This window comes from Pipra filicauda, unplaced genomic scaffold (genome assembly GCF_003945595.2).
Source record: "Pipra filicauda isolate LSUMZ 115617 unplaced genomic scaffold, ASM394559v2 scaffold253_size2546935_pilon, whole genome shotgun sequence".
NCBI classification, from domain to species: Eukaryota; Metazoa; Chordata; class Aves; order Passeriformes; family Pipridae; genus Pipra; species Pipra filicauda.
In genome coordinates this window covers 2,539,861-2,546,836 of record NW_024104369.1, presented here as the reverse complement: position 1 = coordinate 2,546,836, position 6,976 = coordinate 2,539,861, and the positions used below count along the sequence as shown (strand labels likewise).

At 34.7% G+C, this 6,976-nt stretch overlaps 1 long non-coding RNA gene across 1 annotated transcript; it reads left to right on the top strand.

The window, feature by feature from the left end:
* The first annotated feature begins 18 nt into the window (after positions 1-18).
* Positions 19-4,499, top strand: LOC120323412. Its single transcript, XR_005563809.1, has 3 exons — positions 19-524; positions 2,097-2,164; positions 3,150-4,499. It is a non-coding gene; the product is annotated as an uncharacterized LOC120323412 (long non-coding RNA).
* Positions 4,500-6,976: the final 2,477 nt, after the last annotated feature.

Sequence of the window (6,976 nt, the reverse complement as noted above, 5' to 3'; positions counted from 1 at the left end):
AAATTATAATGTAAAACTGTTTTCAAAAATAAAGCTATGAAAATACCTTTTTAAGAAAAAAATTAAAAAACAATATTTGTGGAAGGTACAGCACCTTCCAGATAGACTTGAAATGCAGCTGCTGTAGAGTTCTTAACTGAGAGAGGTATCTATTTTTGAAGGAGTAATTCCAGTGGCCTCTGTGATGAACTCTGTACTTGACCCAGAATAATGCAGAATTCCATATAACTCATTTGTATTACAGATATTTTAAATCAAGACTGTCATGTCATCAAAGTTAGGACAAGTACCACTTGTACTTTCCAGTTGTACAGATCTGAAGTATTTTAGCAATTAAGCTGTTGGTATTATTATATATAAGCTTACCTAAGTAAAATCTTGAGTGAATATATATGTTTTGCAGTCATGCTGCAAGGCTTATGAATACATGGGATATATAATGGAAAAGGAACAAGCATATAAGGATGCAGCAATAAATTATGAGATGGCCTGGAAATATGGAAACCAAACAAACCCAACAGTAGGTATGTGTATATATATAACCTGTAAGTATGATTTTGGGTACTACAGTAGGAATGAAACAACTAGCCCATACTGGAAAGACTGCTTTTAATTTTCCATAGAAATAGAGTATCACTGCTTTTCCTCACATAAAACCCACAAATTTTAAAAGGTGTACTGAACAGTCACTTGGAAAGCTTCCATGGCAAGAGGTAGTAGCTTTATGATACTTCAGAAGATTCTGCTTTCTGTTTTAGTACAAGGTTTGATCTGAAACAGTTTTAGTTTGCTATTTGTGAACAACTTCTCTATAAGGACAGCATTAATTTTTTAATAATGTATTTATAGTAATCTATTATGTACTGTCTATATCAGAGAATCTTTTATAAGACATAATACATATGTGATGGTGGCAGGTCATTGATTTGATCATTTCATTTTGATAATCAGACAGATTATCTGTTTATATGGATCAGATTTTAAAATTTTAAAAAATAAATAATTTTAAATGTCTTTAAATATATCTGTTTTAAAAAGGATGGCCAGCTGAAAACTTGGGACATTAGTCAAGTTCCAGTTTGTATGGTACATTGAAGTTTGCACTAAACTGCCACATATTTAGACTGTTTAAATGTAGGAAGCCTTTATGAAATGGATACATAGGATAAAATGCCCTTTTCTTACTCAACACCTGTAGTCTGTCCATGGGTCCCAAGGCAGGTGGTTGACACAAATTCTGTTCCAGATTTTGGAATATGTTTATTGTCCCTCAGAAATGCATACTACTTCCAGTCTTTAATCTGTGGTCCTTTTTTGTGCCCTTATTTTTACTAGATGTTTCTGTAGACTGAGCCATGAATGTCTAGGCTAAAACATTGCAGTTCTTGATCAAATAAAACGTATTATAACAAAGTTGTCATTTCTTGAGTACTTACTTGCTAGTGAGGATAAGTTCAGAAATGAAAGATCTAAAATTTCAGATTTTGGAAATTGCATGCTTATAATGTGATTTTTTTTTTTTCCTCAGGCCTGGTCTTTGTCCAGGCTGATAAACTTGAGCTTTACCTCTTAGTTGAAAGTATCAGCCTGGCAGGTTGCTATGCAACTTAGCTACTCCATGTGACTTTTTATATCAGTGGTCTGCTGACAGTGGAACAGAATAGCATTTTACATCCCTAGTTTGTTACCCTGATTCTTTTTCCTTTTGTCCTTTAGTAACGGAATTACCTTTACAGAGGGACAGTGTATTGTAGGTCACAGTGAGAAACTCTGTGGGGTACCGCAGTAATTGAGAGGACAACCATTATGTTATTCTCTGTAGTAGCACATGCTCTCCAGAATAATGACTCCTTTTGATTCAGACAGAGCTATCAGTGTGTAAAGGACTTTTATTTACTACTTGAAGTGACTTTCAGTAGAAATTTTGATCACTACCAGGCTTATATGAGAGAACGCTAGAAAACAAACATACTAACTTTAGAAACACATGATGACCAAAATGAATTCAAATGTGATGTTTTTGTTACTCTATACAGAAACTGAAACTGTTGCCTTCCTCTCCCCTTGCTCCTCTCTCTCCCCACCTTTATTTACAGGATACAAGCTGGCTTTCAATTACCTGAAAGGGAAGAGATATGTTGATGCAATCCATGTTTGTCATAAGGTAGAATTTGCATATGTACTTAATAGTCTGTCTTCTCTAGCAACATTCTTTTATATAGTGATCTTTGGTTTTTTGTTCAGTTTAAATTTCTAAAACACATAGCTTAATGTCAAAAAGGTGCCCTGTTTAATAAATTGTATTAAATTATTTAATAAATCTGCTCTATCCTGAGCAACATGGCCACCAGATAGATGAGATACAAGTGGACTGGCTGTCATATATGAAAGGATATTCAAATGGCACCACGTTCTTTTGGCCATGTGGTTGCAACTTGGTCAATCCCTACAGAAGTATAGCTCAAGCAGTTTAGTCAAAGGTTGGCATCAGAAGATACTGTTGGAAAGTAACTTAAGTATTTGCCTTTGTATGGTCCAAACATAAGTAGAGCAGATGCAGAGTAAGAGGAAGGGCTACTATTAAAGTAGAGTGAACATTATGAATGAATAATTATTTGTATTAATAATAAAATAAATCACATTTGTTCTTCTTGGGGAAATCAAGATAACTAGAAAGGACAAATTGAATGGAAGGATAAGAAAGAAGAGGGAATTGAAAGGAAGAAGATGAAGTAGATATAGTAAGAAAGAGCCTAAAGGGAGTGAAAACATAAAGGCAGAGAAAGTATGTGAAATGATATGTGAAAACATATAATTGCAGAGAGTGTATATTTAAAACCTCAGAAATGTCTCCAGAGGTCCCTGTTCTGATATGTTTCAAGCCACTCAGAGGCTTAAGCCTTTGACCCGTGTCTTTTGTGCCAAGGTGACAGGACAGTGGAAATGGAAGCGAGGTGACTCTGATAGACCTGGGTTTGACCTTTGTATGTGGTGGTCTCTAGCCACAATGAAATATTGGTGCATTCTAAAACTGGTCATGTTGTTATTTTAGTTTCAGAATGTGTAAGCTCAATGATGAGAGTTATTACCAAATAGAGAGTTCTTTCCTTTTAGACACAGAACTTTTGAGGTTTTTTGTCTTTTGACAGGTCCTTGGAGCACATCCAAACTATCCAAAGATCAGAAAGGAAATACTTGACAAGGCCCGTGCATCACTAAGAACCTGAACGAGTTTTTTTATGAGTCATAGACTTTTGTTTAATCAGACTTCGGAAGCTATGAAATGCTGCAGTGACAGAGACCGTATCAGCACAGAAGTATTGTGAATAGGATGAATTTAATTATATTAGAGATCTGGATTACTTTCAGGAGAAGTCTGCAACCCTGAAAGAAATTGTATTTTTTCTTGTTTAGGAAAGAATTCTACTCCTATGTGTGTTTTGTAAAGTGACATCATAAAAGAGTGTTGTCAGCATTATAAAATTGTTTTAAAGCATATATCTCAGTATTTTGTTTTGTTTATTTGAAATAGCATTCAAAATAACAACCTGTCTTGTCTAGGGGAGATACATTGTTAAGATGGTGGATTTCAGTTTGTGTAAACCATTACTTAATAATTACAGTGTAATCTTTATTCTACAGGTGTATTTCTAAGTTATGGAGGCATTTTTTCTACATATAATAAAGTCATGCTTTATTTTTTTTTAATCTTGAAAAAACAGATATGTGCATTATTCTCTGTGAAATTTACATTTTTAATGAAAATGTAATAGTTAAAATTAAAATCCTATGTAAATATTCAGTAAAGACTTTTATAGATCATGCAAGTCTCACATTTACTTTCTGCTCACATTGTCTATTACCCACCTGTCAGATTTCTATGAAAAGAAATGTCCTTAATTTGCAGTGCTTAGTCTTTCAGCATTGTATGTGTAGGCAATACAGTCATATGTGCAGAAATTAGCACTTAATTTGTTTAATCCATATAAAACACCTTTTTAGAGAAATAATTTTTATTAGAGGGGATTATGATCTTGTCTCACATACAGAATATACCTGTGTATCTTTAAGGGAGCAATATCATGTCATGAATGAGAGGAAAGAGAAAGTCTACATTGTTTTCACTGATGCAGAATTTTTGAAAAAAATAATGGCTAACAAAAGCCACTGTTGTACTGCTGTATTTGGTTTTCAAACAGCACTTGTATGTATCTTACTAGAAAAGTAATGTTTTGGCATGAAAAGGGAATTCTTAATGCTAGTGATTAAGTTGCTTTATTTTATAAACAATTTCAGTTTCCTCCTCAGCTGATTTTAGCTTCTCCTCTTGACATTGTGTAAAGTCACTTTCAGTGGTTTCTTTTTATGACAACTGAATGATAAGGCTGCAAAAGGCAGCCTGTTTACAATCAATCTAATCTTGCTTATCAGTACGTGGATGCTGTATCTTGAGTAACTTTATAGCCTTGTTTCCTGAATACATGGATATGCATCACTTACACAGTGTTTGCTGGTGTTTGCAGTTTGTTTACTGTATTCCAGTAACTTTTGAGCTCTTGGTCAGCTAAACTAAAATGAATAGATGTGTTTCAGGACTATGACACTTCCACAAGATTTGTGTGAATATTAGAATTGAGAAAAGACTCAAATAAGTGTCGTCTCCTTCCCTACGGAACCTTGAGACTTACGGTGTAGCCTGTCAGTTCTGTTTGAGCACTGGCAGTCCCTGGGTACATGACTGTACCAGGCACAGTACAAGCTCCCTGGTTTTTTGCCTGTAAGTTTTGCAGTATGATAGAGCTCAGAGGACAAAGATTTAGTATAGTAGGGAAAAACTGATGGTATTGGAGTGGAAGGAGGAACATGAAAGGACCTAAAAAATGCTAAGGCTGGGGGGAACTCTAAGGGAGCTGGGCTGTGGGAGTCACTGTGCTATGAATTCTTAAACTATGCTCTTTTGCTTTTTTTTTCTCCACTGTTAAAAGAATAAGTACATAGACCTTACTGAGGCAGTTTCTAGTAAAACAGCATTTCTTTGTACACAGCCTTATTCATGCAGGATCAATGTGTTGTTGCTTCCTGGATAGCATAGGAATAACATTTAGCTGAATTTTAGAATAAAAATAGATGGGTTTACATTAATAAATGCAAGATGTTTTCAAAAAAGGGAAGACATCTGCATCTACGTTTTTCTCGTAAGATGGACATTAGCCCTTCATAAGATGGGTGTGACAGATTAAGTCATCATAGTGATAAGATACAGAAATTAGTTGATAGAAATTAGACTGAGACTTTAAGCTTTCTGTTGCTAACTTCTGGTGAAGAGTTTTATGCATAAACCTGCATGCAGGTAAAAGATTTCTGAATCCCCATTAGCCCTCTCGAGCATATATAGGCACTGGTGTCTTTATAGATGAGGTCTTTAAAAGAAAAGTGTAAATGACACACATCTTTGGATTTCAATTTAAAAAAAAAAGGTGGCTCCAAGTAGTCCTTCAGAGAAAATCTTGCTTTAATATAGTAATCTCAGAAGAAGTAAATGTCCTTTCCGTATCCCTTTTAGTTTGCGTAAGCCAATTTAAGTTTTCTTGTGCTTACAATTTTTTTTTTTTTACTTTGTCTGCAGAAGGAGTGGCTTTGTGCCATTTCTCTTTACTCCAACTAATTGAAAGTGTTAATTCAGTTTCTTATTTTAAAAAATGCATGTTCTGGTAGTTTGATGGGGTTTTTTAGCCCTTTTCTTAATAAGTGGGTTTGAATGGAAGAGACTTCTGGGATGGAGGGGAGTCAGTAATGCTGATTTCAAAGCACTGCACTCTTTAGTGTGATGTTGCTTAGCAACCCATCTTCCAGTTTTGCCTTTGATGAATAAAAGAGGAGAGTGAAGCTGTGGTTTCTATTGATTCATTCACTGAAACTGAAAATCTAAGCATCTTGTAGCTATGGCAACATAAGCCATAGGTGTCTCTTCCTCTTCTCTCTTGCCTCCCTTTTACCTGCAGGTACAGAATGCCTAGAATATATTCTAGAGGGCATGTAAAAATTGTTGATAACTGTTCTAAGTAATAATTCTTTTTTAATTTGCTACTGCTTTTTTCACATTTGTACCAATACTAGAAGATGGTCTAGGAAGTACCATTAGGGAAAATAATTAGTATGAGTAGCTAAAAATAACTAGTAAGACTCTTAAGGAAAACTAGAGTAAAAGGAATGTGAAAGTTTTTTCCTGTTTTTGGACTAGGTTTGTCTATTGTGAATAAGTTCTCAAATGTAGTGTAGCTACAGTAATTTTTAGAAAGGCTGTAGACTTTCTAAAATCAGGCAGCTCTGGTTTAGTAAACTAAACTTTAATCTTGTTATTCATTAGGTGAGTAGTTTATTTATAAACACAATACTTTAAACAGAGTTTATAACGTTAGAGAATTTGCTGAAAATTTTCTGAACTAATTATCTTTGAAATTGGTCCAGGAGACATTTCAGGGAAGTCTCAATAGTGGGAGTGGATTCTGGCTCTTCAGAAGCTGATGACAGAGAGAGCTCATTAATGTGTTTCATGTACAGTGCTGAACAGGGAGAAAATAAGAAATCAAGGAAGTATTTCATTAGCAAGTACTTCTCCATCAGCTTGTGATTATGCCACTTTTCAAAGATCACAACAGTGATTTCGTGATCTGGCTTTATTTGCTCAGTGGTTTTACCACTTGCTTCATCTTGCAATGAAATCAGAACCCTTTGTTGTTTGAAACATTGATCTGCCTTAAAATGTTGAGAATTGGACCATTATGGCAAAAATCACATGCTTTTATCTCTGCTATATGTTTTTGCTAATTATGTGACATGGTGCTTGCTAGAAGAGGAGCTAAGTGAACAGTCTAAGTCTTGTTCTGAAGTTATTTTTTTGTTGTTCTTGATGTTTGGTTGGAATTGGGTTTTTTTAAGGAGTCAGTATGCCTGTTAATGCAGGTTTTATTCTGGA